We start from the raw sequence: 15,265 nt of genomic DNA on the forward strand, positions 1-15,265 counted from the left end.
CAATCGTACGGACATGTCTTTTCTGGTATTTTAGGGGGAAGTGGCTGATATTTCACTTTCTTGATTTTGATTTAATAATGCTGAAAGCAACGGAGAGGTCATTATTATCCGAATTACAGGCCAGACCGTTAGCAATGCCCAATGGCTAATATCATTATTCTACTTGTTTTTTTCCTTCTCAAATTTTTTTTTTTTTAGCACTTAACGTTATCTCGTCCTTATTAATTGAATGTTGATCTTAAGAGTTTACATATTTGATACTCGAATTATCGGGAAATTGTTAATTTGATATTTGAAAAAAATAATGATTTAGTACTCAAACTGTACTTTCATCTGTTAACTTGCACGTTTGATTAATTTTGTCAGTCAAACATATGATCTGATTAAATATATCGTGTAATGTGGTCAAATATGTCAATAAGTACTTCTCACGTGTCTAAAAAGAATCACATCAGGTTTCTTTTTAAAAATATTATACTAAATATTTTTTAAAAAAAACAATGGAGGAGAGAGAAAGAGGGAATTGTGAGGGAGGGGAAGGGGAACGCAGGAAAGATAAGGGGCCAACACTAGTCGCGGTGTCACCAACTGGCACTTAACGCAGAGCTCAAGGAAACATTGAAAGAAGGCTTACTTCGTTATAACAAAGAAAGTAAGTTACTTCTGAACTGTAAAACCAAAATGCTATGAGCCTAAACTTTGAGGACCACAAATGTAATATACATTTCTTTTACAAGAAGGCAAGATTGATGCGGAAACGGTAGAAATAAAATTTAGAGAATGGTGAGGCAGTTGAAAAGATAAGGTGTGTAGATTTGAAGAAAGATTTTCTAGAAGTCAGAGTATCCATTTACATTTTACGCTTGGTTTTTAGTTAGGGAACCATTTGATTCTCAAAATAAGAACAACCTCTGTTAGACTTGGGTTTTTTTTTTATATCGCACAACAACACGGTACAAATATGATATGGAGTTAAACATGTATGAGTTTAGGGTAATTGTGTTCACTTATATCTTGGATACAAAAAAAAAAAGAGTTTTATTGATGGAATCAATTTTGTTGTTAATGTTTTGTTGATAATTATTGATGAAACATTGATGGATTACCATCGGATTCAGACTGCAACAACTGTCGACAGATTATTGACGAAATATATCTACGAAATGAATTCCGTCGGTAAAAAAATGATGTGCAATGTAGATAGATGGTGCGAAGTTTACCGATGGAATATTTCTATTGGTAATGTCTTCGTTGACGGAATTTAACAACCACATTATTGATGGAATATTTGATCTGTAATTTTGTCCAATTGCTGATAGATTTGTCGACGGAAGTTCGATCAGTGAGAGTATTGCGAAATTGCATTCTTACTGCAACGAGAAACTCTCGAGTGGCTGGGGTAAAAAGTCAGCCTTGGTTTTCGCTGCAGCGAGAAACTCTCAGGTGGTAGTTCAAAACTTTTCAACTTCATGGTTTTCCCTTTGCCATGTTTACCTTGCTTGGATTCTGTTGTAGTTTTCACTCTTCTCAACTTCATGGTTGATCACAGATCCTTCAACATTAAGGGATTAAATAATCAAAGTTTGAATTGAGGGTTTTTAACAAGGAAATTAAGCTAAATTGCATTGTTTTCAATATAAGTGCATCATGTCTTCTAAAACTTCCTGTATAGTTGCTTGTTCCCTTCCTATGTTCACTCACTGAGTTTATACTCACGCTTTTCAACTTCATGTTTTCAGATTCGGAGGTAGTTGGGACCTAGATTGAGGTGTCCACTTGTATTTGCCTTTTGGTAGGTACCATGGCATTTAGTTTTCATACTTGTACCCAAAGTCACTTCGCTGGTAGTCAAGAGTCTTTTGTTTGTGTATACTCACATATGTTGTAAATCACTACGGTTCATGTTATTAACAATACATGTATATTTGGATTGATGATTGCCATTATGAGTTGGCAATGGGTGACATTTTTTTTGGGTTAATATGAATGCAAGCATATGATTGTCAAAGCACATTACTAAAGTAATTATAGTTGAGAATCATGAAATGTGACTTTAGGTGTAATGGATGAAATAATGGACAGGACTACAAAAAGAGACTTGCTTAGGCTTAATGGGCTATGACCATTGGGCCCTTGCGCCGGTCATAGCCCAAAAATTGGGCTGTGACATAATTTAAGCTAGGGTAAGTTTAGGACTTGTTGTAAAAAGATTGGAGCTTGGGTTATAAGCTCACCTTGTAAAAGCTTGGTGGAAGCTATTAATTTCACTGGTTCTAGTGAAGTTGGGTTAAAAATCCTTGATTGGGAAGATCAAAGTAGTGGATGTAGGTCAGGTGGATAGAACCACTATAAATATTGTATTTTGTCCATTTCTCTTAACCTCTATTTACTTGGTGTTTACTAACCTCAATAAGTTTTCAAACCATCCATCTTAAATCTTCCAAACAAATTTTAAATTTCAAGACCTACCCTCAAAAATATTTTTAAGTGCTATTCACCCCTCTTAGCACCCTTTTTGGGACCAACAAGTGGTATCAAAGCTTAACCCTTGATTTTAAAGGCTTAACATCCTAAGGGGAAGATCCAATCGTTGCTCAAAATTTTAATGTGGCTGAGGGTCAATCCACAAATAGGCTTCCTCTATTTGATGGAACAAATTACCAATATTAGAGCACTAGGATATCTATTTATATTAGAACTATTGATTATGTGATGTGGGATGTCATTACCAAAGGCTCTTTCATTCCCATGAACATAAATTTGATTATTGGTGAGAAAACTCCCAAAAATAGAAATGAATGGACAGAAGCTGAAATGAGAAAAGTTCAAATAACCTTCAAAGCCATCAACACTCTTTATTGTGCATTGAGTCCTATAGAGTTCAATAAAATCTCTACATGCACCATCGCTAAGGAAATTTGGGAGAAACTAAAGATCATCCATGAAAGGACTTCACAAGTCAAGGAGTTAAAGATCACCTTTCTCACTCACAACCATGAAATGTTCAAAATGGAACTAAGAGAAGACATCACCATCATGTATGATCGATTTACAAACATTACCAACAAGCTCAAACAACTTGGGAAAGTAATTCCAGAACATAAATTGGTAAAAAAGCTACTTAGAAGCTTACCAAAATGCTGGAAGCCAAAAGTGATAGCAATTTGAGAAGCCAAAAATCTAAATGTCATCACCTTATATGAGATATGTGGCTCACCCTCATAGATGAACAAGAGATCAAGAAAAAATTAGAAGGGAGAGCCAACCTTTGCTTGATGGCCAAAGATTAAGAACTTGAGGTAATTTCTGAATTATTTAACATTTCTTATAATGAAATGTAAGATTAGCATGATTGTTTTTACGCTGAATTTGAAAAGTTATCTCTAAAGTATAAATTTTTGAAAAAGAAAGCTTGTTCTTTAGATGATGAATTAGAAAAGATTAAATGTGATTTGAAATTTGTTTTTGATCAAAGAAACATTTTTCAAATTGAGTTGGAGCATTCCAAAACAGATTCTGAATCTTTAAAGTTGAAACTAGAGAGAAAAAATGAGGCCTTGCAAAAGGCATTGGATGTGAATGATGTTCTCAAAGCTTCAATGGAAGAGATTTCAAAATTGAAATTGAACAAAGAAGATAAACCAATAGTAAATGCTATTTTTAAGAAGAAAAAAGATGCATCTTTATTCCATTATTGTGCTTGTGGCAAAAAAGGTAATTTCTTTTATAATTGTTATTATAAGGGTAATAACCTCCCCAAAACCAAGATGGTTTGGGTTTCTAAAAGTTCTTATATGCTTACTAACCCCCAAGGACTTATTAAAATATGGGTACTTTTGAAAATGAAATGAAAAATTATTTTGTAGGTTGAGCAAAAGCAAAAGGAACAATATTTGAAAGTTCAACAAAAGGGAAAACAACCTTGGTACTTGGATTATGGTTGCTCAAGGCATATGATCAAAAATTTAAATTTGTTTGTCAGGCTTGATAGAAAGAAAAATGATACTGTTTTTTTTGCTGACAACTCCAATGGTATCATCCAAGGAATTGAAACCTTTAGTAACAATTCTCAAATTCAAATCAAGCATATTTTACTTGTTGAAGGTCTAAAGCATAACTTATTAAGTATTAGTCATCTTTGTGATAGAGGATTTATAGTTTTCTTTAGTTCTCATGTATGCTGTGCAATTGATTAATTTAACAAAGTTGTATTCATTGACAAAAGGTTTGAAAATATTTATGTGAATTTGAGAAAAATGAATTTGAAATACAAGAAAGTGATTTCAAAATTTAATGTTGAAAATGATTTCTTAATGAAGGCAAAGATTGATTTGGAAAAAGAAAATGAAAAATTGAAAATGGATTTTAAAGCTTTTCAAAAGAAAATTGACATTTTGGAAAAATAGAATTTAGATGTGAAAATAAAGCTTGAAGATTTGACAAATGAAAAGCAAAACGTTTTCATGAATTCCCCACTTTCAAAGATGACCAAATGCAATTATTGTAACTATCATGGTCATATTTCACACATTTATTCAATTAAGAAATATCTACCTTATAGAGTTAAACAAGTGTGGATTCCAAAAGAAACTTTGTAGAATGAGACCAACTATCAAGGATTCAAAGCAATTTGGATACTAAAAATCATATGAAAAGTGTCTCTTGTAGTTGTGTTAGAGCAAGAAGAAACAAATTCTTGAAGATCGAATGCCCTCTAAACACACAATGAAAATTGGGTGATTTCTATACCAAAAGTCATTTATTTGTCAAATTGTGACTTTTGGTTGTTTGCTTTTATTTTGCTTGGTTGTCAAATTCTTGAGATTGATTGATTTAGCTTGGTTTTTTTTTTTTTTGCCTTTTTAATTGAGAACTTTGATTTGCCTTTTCTTGCTTGACTATTAAATGCATTATTCTTTTTCTACTCTCATTTGATCTTTATTGATAAATTTTGATTATGCAATTTGATTTGATATGATACATGCTATAACTTGCATAATCTTGAAAGAAGTATAAGCTTAAATATTAAGAATGTGATTATCTTTGATCTTGATTATATCCTCATGCTTATGCCAAAAGTTATTCATTTTTTTTAAATTACTTGTTTGTTTTGTTGATTTTGCTTAATTGTGGAAAATTGTTTTGATATAATTTCCTCATGTTTTGTGAAATTTATTTCATATTTTTTTTGGAAAATTGATTTTTGAGCATATTTTTAAGCATAAAAGTTTGATGTTTATGGCATGTCAAGTGGAGAAGAAATCTACGAGGATTGAGGATCAGAATCGACAGAAAACCTATTCTTCACTCTAGTTTTGTTTTTCTTTCTCTTTCTTTTGCTGTAAACATGAATTTTTTTTCTTGAGAAATGTTGTTTTGTTGCAGAAATGATGAACTAAATTATTTTTTTAGGATTGTGGTTGATTTTGACATGTAATCTAAATATTTTATTTTTTTATTTATTATGAATGGGTATGGTGATGTTTATTCAATTCTATACTTATTACCCTTGACTGTCTAATCAGAAAATGATTGGTTATGAAAATCTAAATGAAACTTGACAGAGTAATTTTAGATTAGACTAAGTTTTGAGTAGCTTGTGTTCATGTCACTTAGAAATGAGGTGAACTGATTAGTAATTAGGGTAGACATATGCCTAAATGCTACATGCAGTCAAATTAGAACATTTGCTTAATGAACCATATTTAATTGATTACTATAGACATATAATGACCCAATTAAATTAGGTATACGTACAAGCATCTCGACGGAGACTTGTACATAAGTTTGGATTCTAGGCTAGCAAAACCACCCATGAATTTATGTATTAAGAGAAATGTATTCTAGATGAAATGTTGAATGAACCCATGATCTTAGGCCTTTAATATATAGTTTCTCTAGTAAATTTTCAGCCTTCATTCCTTAGTTTAGTGTTTAACTGAATTTAGATTTTAATTAATCTTTCAAAAATTGAGTTACTTGGATAAGATTGGTTTGTTAAAATTTTAGTACTTAGTGAGAATTTAGGAGCAAATCGTTAGGGGATACGATATTGGATTTACTGTCTATATTACTTGTTCGATATGAAAACTTACATGTATTAAATCAACAACAAGTTTTTGATGCCGTTGCCAGGGATTTGTTTTTCCTATTTGTTTTGCTAATATTAATGCAAAACATATTGATCTTAATCTAAGTTTATTTTTTCTTTCTTTATTTTTCAGGTACATTTTGTCATTGTACACGAAGAGTAAGAAGGTTAGAGATTGTTCCTTGTGATCCAAAGATTGAGAGAACATTTAGAAGTCTCTGGAGGAAAAATCATAAAAGTTCTACTCAGACTAATACAATGGTCGTACAACAAAAAGAGCAGCAAGTCCAAGAGCAAATAATGGAAAAAAATTGGTTTCTAAGAGACTAAGCTATTCTATTGGTGCAAGGGCTTCCATCAAGCATTTGCGGTCCAACTATTCAGACCAAAAACTTCGAAATAAAGCCAACCATCATCCAAATGATCTAAACTTTAGTCTAGTTTGGTGGTCTATTGAATGACGACCCGAACGCACATATTTCAAATTTTTTGGAGATCTATGACACATTGAAACAGAATGGAATGACTTATGATGCTATCAGACTGAGACTGTTCCCTTTCTCATTAAGGGACAAAGTAAAGGTTTGGTTGAATTTTCTTCCTACAAGCCCCACTACGACTTGGGTCGGCGTTGCTTATAAGTTCTTAGCCAAGTTTTTTCCTATGGCCAAGACAACAAAAATGAGGAATGATATTACATCATTCACACAATTTGTTGTTGAGTCATTGTATGAGGTTTGGGAAAGATACAAGGATCTGCTAAGGTGTTGTCCTCATCATGGTCTTTCGAAATGGCTCCAATTTTAGACATTTTACGATGGATTGAATGGTCAAATTCAGACCATTATTGATGCATCTGCTAGATGAGCTCTTATGGCAAAGTCAATTGATAAGGTGTATGACCTGTTGGAAGAGATGGCATCGAACAACTATTATGGCCAGAGAGAACAATGCATAGGAAGGTAGCTGGAGTTCATGAGTTGGACACCATCACGACATTAATAGCACAAGTAACTGCCTTTACTAAGAAATTTGATTCTTTTAGAATTTAGTTAGTTCATTTAGTTCAGAGTCTGTTTGTATCTTATGATTATTGTGGAGATGGGCATGTGAATGATTAATGTCTAAGAAATTCAAAGTCAATTCAATTTGTAGGGAATAGGCAATAGAACAACCTCTATTCTTACACCTATAATCATGGATGAAGGAGCCATCCAAACCTGTCTTGGGGTAATAATTAGGGATCTTCTTCAACTCCATGGTCTAATGTTCTTCTTGGTTTTTAATAAAAAGCAAGGCCTCCCGTGAAAAAGAAAAAGAAACCATTTATGAAGGAGTTGCTTATGCAATACATGGCTAAGATCAACTCCTTCAGTCATAGTTAGGCAACCTCGTTGAGAAACCTTGAGACACAAGTTGGACAACTTGCCAACACGATAAACAACAAAGCTCAAGGGACTTTACCTAGTGACACAAAAGCTAATCCTAGGAGGGATCATAAAGAACATGTTAAGGCTATTACCTTGAGGAGTTGAAAAAAGTTTGAAGGCAATCCCAAGCAAGATGAATAGCAGAGAGAGTTAGTTAAGAATGAGAGAGAGATTGTATGTTCTAACAAGTAGAGTCAGGAAAAGGAGGCAAAGGCTACTCCATCACCACCCTTTCCTTAGCACTTTAAGAAACAATAACAAGAGAGTCTGTTTCAAAAATTTTTGAAGTTGTTCAAAATGCTTCACATCAACATTTCGTTTATAAAAGTTTTAAAGTAGATGCCTTTATATATGAAGTTTCTAAAGGATATTTTGACAAAGAAAAGAACATTAGGTGAGTTTGAGATAGTGGTACTCGTAAAGGATTGTATTGTAATCATATTGAACAAGCTTCATTCGAAATTTAAAGATCTTGACAGCTCTACTATCCCATTCACTATTGGTGCATTATTCTTCACCAAGGCTTTAAGTGATTTGGGGGCTAGTATCAACCTTATGCCTTTATCTATTTACAATAAGTCAGGTTTGAGTGAGATTAAGCCCACCATTGTGACCATACAACTTGTTGACTGGACCCTTACATATCCGAGAGGTATTGCCGAAGGTGTGCTCATAAAAGTTGACAAGTTTATCTTTCCAGCAGATTTCATTGTACTCAATATGGAGGATGACAGAGAGTTCTAATCATCTTGGGGAAACCCTTCTTATGCATTGCCAGAATGCTCATTGATGTGGAAAAGGGAAAACTTACCTTGAGAGTGCAAGATCAAGAGATAACTTTCAACATTTCTAAAGCTTTAAAGTTTTCTAATAATCATGATGAATGTTTTGCAGTAAGTGTAGTAGATAGAGTCACGAGAGAAGTGTTTAGGGAAAACCACCCTAATGACCTACTTAAAGCTTCCTTAGTAGTTGATTTGAGAGAAATGATGAAGATGTCATTGAATGTGTAAATTTATTGGATGTTCCATCATGTGTCATGAGGACACAATTTACGACATTGGATTTTTCATCTGCTTTATCATCAATAGTGAAACCCTCAATTGAAGAACCACCAAAGTTGGAGCTTAAACCTTTTCCAAATCACTTGAGGTATGCATATCCTGGTAACTTGTCTACTCTTCCTATTATTGTTTCTTTTGCTCTTACTAATGTGTAGGATCTTTTGAGAGTTCTAAAAGAGCATAAGAAGGCATTGGGATGGATAATTGTAGACATAAAGGGGATTAATGTTTTGAGATGTATGCATAGGAATTTTTTAGAAGATGATCATAAAGCCACTAGTGAGAACCAGAAAAGACTCAATTCAATCATGAAGGAGGTGGTGAAGAAAGAGATCATTAAATGGTTAGATGCTAAGATTATCTGTGTTATATTAGATAGTGTTGGTCCCGTTTGAGTGCTAGAGGGGGGTGAATAGCACTAAAAATTGTCTTCTTAGCCTTTTAGAGCTTGAAGAGCACTTAATCAACTAGACGAAGGGAAAGACTAGAACTTGTTAAAATTATAAGACACCAAGTAAGGAAGGGTAAAGAGAAGTGGACAATATAAAAGTATTTACAGTGGTTCGGTCTTTTTGACCTACATCCACTACCTTGATCTCCTAATCAAAGATTTTCAACCCAACGTCACTAAACCAGTGGAATTAATAGCTTCCACCAAACCTTTACAAGGTGAGCTTTTAACCCAAGCTTTAATCCCTTACAACAAGTTTTAGAGTACCTCCTACACTTTAATTTCTTAAAAAAAAGAAGAAAAAAGGTATAATTAAGTACCTTTACAAGTTTGGATAGATTACAATCAAGCTCAAACACTTTTTCTGGATTTGAAATGGAAGACAAGTGTTTTTGGTGAAAAATATTTTACTTTTTGCTCAAAGTAGTTTTTTTTTCATCAAATCTTCAACTCTTTGACCGTTGGAGCTTCCTTTTATATATAGAGAGTCAAATTTTTCTGTTGGAGATAGTTTCTAGCCATTAAAAACAACTTTAATGCACTTCTAGCCATTATTTCATCCTCTAGTGTTTAAATTCAAACAAGCTGATAGACTTTGACTAATCGGATACAAGCAACTCTAATTGATTACAGCTTCTCTACCTTGCACTATCCTGTTGCTGTGTTATATGCTATAACCAATTAAATGAGCCTCTAACTGATTAAAAGTTCTCTGTCTTTAGACTTCTCTTCTTCAGCAGACTTCCTCTAATTGGTTATGGCAAGCTCTAATTGATTACAAACTTTCTGTTTTCATTTCTCTACACAACAGTCTACCTCTAATTGGTCAACATTTCCCTTAACTGATTGAAGCTTTACTTCCTTCAACCACAACCAATTAAAATCACCTTAATCAATTAGAAGATCTTCAAATTTTGAACTTCTCCATTTTGGCTCCTTTCAATGGTCAACAATATTTTCAAACTTGTTTTTTACGCTTGAAAATACTAGGACCTTGTGCTTTAACCGATTAACTAGACCTCTTAACCAATTAGTATATTTATGTTTTGCTTCAACTTATCACACAACCATGCCTTAGTTGATTAAGGTCCCTTGATAATCAGTTACTAAGTTTCTGTTTTTGTTCATTACTTATTTTTTTCCTCTTAACTAATTAACTCTTCATTAAACTTAGCAAGCTCTTTGACTTACCTTTAATTAACAAATTTGTTAGGGGTATAAAATTAAATCTTGCACACTTAAATAGTGAAGTTAGACATTAATGAATGAGGAATGTTTTGTTATCATAAAAAACATATGGAGTCAACAGATAGTGCTTAGGTAAGTCCAGTTGCAATTTGTATTGAAGAAATGTGGGATAACTATGGTAACAAATGAGAATAATAAACTTATCCCCAAGAGGACAATGACTAGATGGAGAGTATGCATGGACTTCTGAAAGCTCAACAAAGCCACGAGGGAAAATCATTTTTTTCTGTCATTTATTGACCATATGTTAGATAGATCAGGTAAAAAAAAGTTCTCCTATTTCTTGGATTCGGGATACAATTAGATAGCAGTAGCTTCAGAGGATCAAGAGAAGACTACCTTTACATGCCCCTATGGTACTTTCGTTTTCAAAAGAATGCCATTTGGACTGTGTAATGCTCCAGCCACTTTTCAAAAATGCATGATGGCCATCTTCTATGATGTGGTGGAATAAATTTTTGAGGTATTTATGGATGACTTTTTTGTTTTTGGTAGCAATTTCGATGAGTGTTTGTTGAATTTTCATAGAGTCTTGAGAAGGTATGAAGAGATGAACCTTGTGCTGAATTGGGAGAAATGCCACTTCATAGTGCAAGAAGGCATTTTTCTTAGGCATAAGGTTTCGAGCAAAGGATTGAAGGTAGACAAAGCGAAGATAGAGATAATTGAGAAGCTTCCACTTTAAAGAATGCTCATAATTTTGTTTTGCATTGTAATAAGTGTCAACGAGTGGGGAACATTTTGAGAAGACATGGGATGCCACTCAGCAACATCCTGGAAGTTGAAATATTTGTTGTTTGGGGTATTGATTTCATGGGACCCTTTGTTTATTCTTTCAACAATTGCTACATATTGGTGGTCGTTAACTATGTGTCGAAGTGGGTGGAAGCTTTAGCATTACTTATGAATGATGCAAAGGTTGTGTTGAAGTTTTTAAGGAAAAATATCTTCATGAGATTCGGCACACCAATGGCGATAATGAGTGATGCAGGTAGCCATTGTTGTTACAAATTCTTTACAGCTATACTTGCAAAAAATAGTGTGACACACATGGTGGCAATTGCTTATCACCCCTAAATAAGTGGACAAATTAAAGTATCAAATCGGGAGATCAAGAGAATTTTAGAAAAGGTTGTGTCTACGTCAAGGAAGGATTAGGCCAAGAAACTTGATGATGCATTTTGGGCATATTAGACTGCATACAAAACTCCCATTGGTATGTCGCCATATCATCTAGTCTTTGGCAAAGCATGTCACCTCCGGTTGAGTAGGAAGTTGAACTTCGATTTGGAAATTGCTGGTGAGAAACATTTGCTTCAACTATATGAGATGGATGAAATTAGATTGGATGCTTATGAAAATGCCAAGATATATAAAGAAAAGATGAAGAGATGGCATGATTGGAAGACTTTTGAAACCTATTTTTAGCCAAACTAGCATGTGCTGTTATTCAACTTTTAGTTAAAGTTATTTCTTGGAAAGTTAAAATGAAGGTGGTTAAGAACTTTTCTTGTTTCGAGATTATTCCCACATAGTGTAGTGGAACTTGTCGATGGTACGGCTAACTAAAAGTTTAAGGTGAATGGGCAACGGTTGGAGCATTATTGAGGGTGATATTGATCGTCAATGCTCCTCCATCAATCTTTATGACACCAGTTAAGCTAAATAGAGAGTTTAGCTAAAGACGATAAAGAAATTGCTACTTGGGAAGCAACCTAAGTTTTTTATACTTAGCAAATTTTTTTACTATTTGTTCGTTTTATACTTATTTTTTATTTTCTAAATTATGGTTTCTAACTTTCTTTATTTTTCTTTTGTAGGACTTATTTTAATCTCTTTATGTTTATGCAAAAAAAAAAAGAAACCAGCACCACGACATTGGCCACTTAAGGCCACGATGTTGGGCATCATCATGGATTCCATACAAAAACCTGAGGCTAGAGCATCACGGTGCTACCCATCCAAGGTTGCAGTGCTCCACACTTGAAAATTTTTCATGGGTCGAGCCTAGGTCAATGAGACGCTCAAGGGCATTTTTCCCCCATTTTAAACCCTAATAGCGCATTTTTTCACTACTTCTTCCCCAAATTGAAAAATTTCACCTTTCTACAACCTACCACCCCAAAACATCTCCAAACACTCAACTTTCTTGCATTTAAACACTAGTTTGGAGGATTGGGAGCATTTTTAATTCATCACACTTGACCAAGGTGCAGAAAATTTTCAAGTAAGAATCTAGTTCTTGCAAAAATTTAATTGTTGGGAGAATTTAGCATTGTGGAAGTGATTTTAGGTGGTTATTGATCGGTATTTGCTTAATTAGGTAATGTGGTATGTGGGTTTAAAGATTTCTTACTGTTTCATGAATATTTTGAAGTTTTTGTTGAGAAAGAAGGGTGAATAGTACCATATTTTCTGCATTTAACTTTATATTGTGGATTTGTGGTGCACTGTGTGCTATTAGAATTGGAAGAATAAGTTGTGGAAAATTTTGGTGATTAATTTTGAGTTAAACTTCATTTTTGTGGTTAAAAGTTATTATTGATTGTGGATTCTTATTGATCATCATATGATGGCACCTATGAAATGAGCTCATGGTAGCGAAAGTGCAAGTTGTTTTGATTAGAGCAAGTTTGTTTCTGTCGAGGCTGCTACACGGCATTCATAGTGACTTTTGCAAAAAAATTTTATCTTAGAGAGAGGTATTGACCTTCACCCTAACCTTTATGGTTTTGTTCATAGAATTATTAATGAGCGGTAGTGGGAAAAGTTTTGTGAGCACCCTAAGGCAGTAGTGTTGCCAGTCGTTAGAGAATTTTACACCAATGCCATTGAGAGAAATGGTCAAATTTTTATAAGTGGTCATCAAGTATAGTTTGAATGTCAAACAATTAACCAATTTTACAATCTACCTAACATTGAAAGGGATGAATATGGCTAGTATCTAGATGCAAATGTTGACTTAGATGAGGTTATTGGGTTGCTTTGCAATGAAGGCACCGAATGGAAAATAAATAAGGATATGCTAGTATATTTTAAGGCCAATGCTATGAAGAACAATTACAAGGTATGGTATCACTTTTTGGCAGCAAGGTTGCTTTCCATGAAGCACCTTAGTGACGTAACAAAATACAGAGCATTATTACTTTATGCAATTGTCTCAGGGACGTCTATCAACGTTGGTTAAATGGTGTTTAATAATATTGTCCAAGTTGCTCTCTCACCCTCTGATGGACTTTGGTATCTTTCATTGATCATAGCTCTTCACAAACGAGCGATAGTAATATGGGACAAAAGTGAAGAAATCTTGTAACTCAAAGTTCCTCTAGATGCAAGAATCATGTGATGGTTTTATGCTCATGAGCACTCTACTGCTAGCGAAAGTTCATCATCGCCACCTTGACCTCCATAACTGTAGTTGTGTCCTTAAAATCTTTCAATGTCACAACAAATGGAATGACTTGAGCTTTACATGGGCCATCAGACAGCGTGTAGTTGAGCCATTGAGATGATGATGAGAGCATTTGAAAACCTTTCGGTATGGACATGGCCACCTTCCCCACGTTGCTAGATGATCCCACCTTAAATGACCACAATAAAGATGAAGAGGAAGAAGACTAGTAGCGCTTGTTTGCAAGTTAGGGGAGTATTCCTTTTCTTTATTTTTACTAATATTAAGGACAAAGTTAGTTTTAAGTTTGGGGGGGGGGGGGTAGTTTTAAATTTTTATGCTTTATTTTAATTTCTTGCATTGATGTTTTTATTTATTTGTTTAGCTTTTTAATTTAGGAATGTGTTGAAAACTAAAGCTAAAGTTAATGCACCAATGAAGTTGATGTACCTATCTAATGAAGAAAACTAGTTATCTTGTTAATCTTTTACTTTCAGTAAACATGAAAATGGTTTGAGTATTATGTTGAATTCTTATGCTTTGCATCATAGTAGAATTTGATTTCCATAAATTTGAGCACTATATCTCTTGCATTGATTTATTGTGCACATTTAGAGAAAGCTTATGCAAATGTGAGTTTTTAAACTATGTTGGAGTTCTAGAATTTGTTTGATTCTTTTTTGAGGCGAAATCCTAAGCTATACTTAGTTAGGGAAATGACTTAGGCCATTTTTGGACTAATTGAGCTTTTAAAGTTGACCTAGTTAAGTTTTTATCCCGAGTATACCCCGTTGGGTCTAAATTGTTCCTTCTTCTTTGATTAAATAGATGAATAAATTAGCTTAACCTTTGACCAATTTTTCAATTTTACAATCCTCACTCCTAAGCATATATCGTTTTAGGAAATATATGATGAGCTGTTTGATGAAAAGGTAGAAAAGATGAAGTGTAGAAAAAGTCAAAGATTTTGTTAAACATTCATCCCATTACCAATAAAAGAAACAAGTTTGGGGGTGTTGAACTGAGAATTCAATTCAGAGAAAATAGAGAAAAGTTTAAAGTGTTTGATGAATGAAACGTGCAAGAAAAGAAAAGGGTGTACTTGATGTAGGAAAATAAGGCTATATAGGTTAGGGTGATTTGAGCTACATATTATCCCATATCCTACCTTGACCATAGCCACATGTTACAAGCTGAATAAAGTCCTAAGGATCCTTGGTTAAGTGCTAGCCTACATTAGTAGAGAGGGAGATGAAAGCATAAATATGAAACTCTAAGCTAGTTTAAAGGTTGCATGAGCATAAACCTATTCGGAGTGCATGATATTCATTGTAAGAGATTTCACACACACACACGAGAATCTATTCGAAAATGAGCTTGCATTTGAGTGTAATGTAAACTTGAATAATATTTATATTTTGCTTTGAGTTGGGAAAATGAGATAATTTATGAGGAAATTAAAGGTGATCAATGATTTGGTGCAACCTCCTCCTAGTTTGGTGTTTTCAACTAGGTTATGTCATTTTTATTTTAGGATTTGCTTGAGGACTAGCAAAATTTTAAGTTTTACGGTGTGAAAACTCTACTATA

At 33.8% G+C, this 15,265-nt stretch overlaps 1 non-coding gene across 1 annotated transcript; it reads right to left on the minus strand.

Moving 5' to 3' along the window:
• Positions 1–6,769: 6,769 nt before the first annotated feature.
• Positions 6,770–6,876, minus strand: LOC148760811 (small nucleolar RNA R71). Its single transcript, XR_016028670.1, has one exon. It is a non-coding gene; the product is annotated as a small nucleolar RNA R71 (small nucleolar RNA).
• Positions 6,877–15,265: the final 8,389 nt, after the last annotated feature.

This window comes from Theobroma cacao, chromosome 9 (genome assembly GCF_053813885.1).
Source record: "Theobroma cacao isolate CCN51 chromosome 9, ASM5381388v1, whole genome shotgun sequence".
Taxonomy (NCBI): Eukaryota; Viridiplantae; Streptophyta; class Magnoliopsida; order Malvales; family Malvaceae; genus Theobroma; species Theobroma cacao.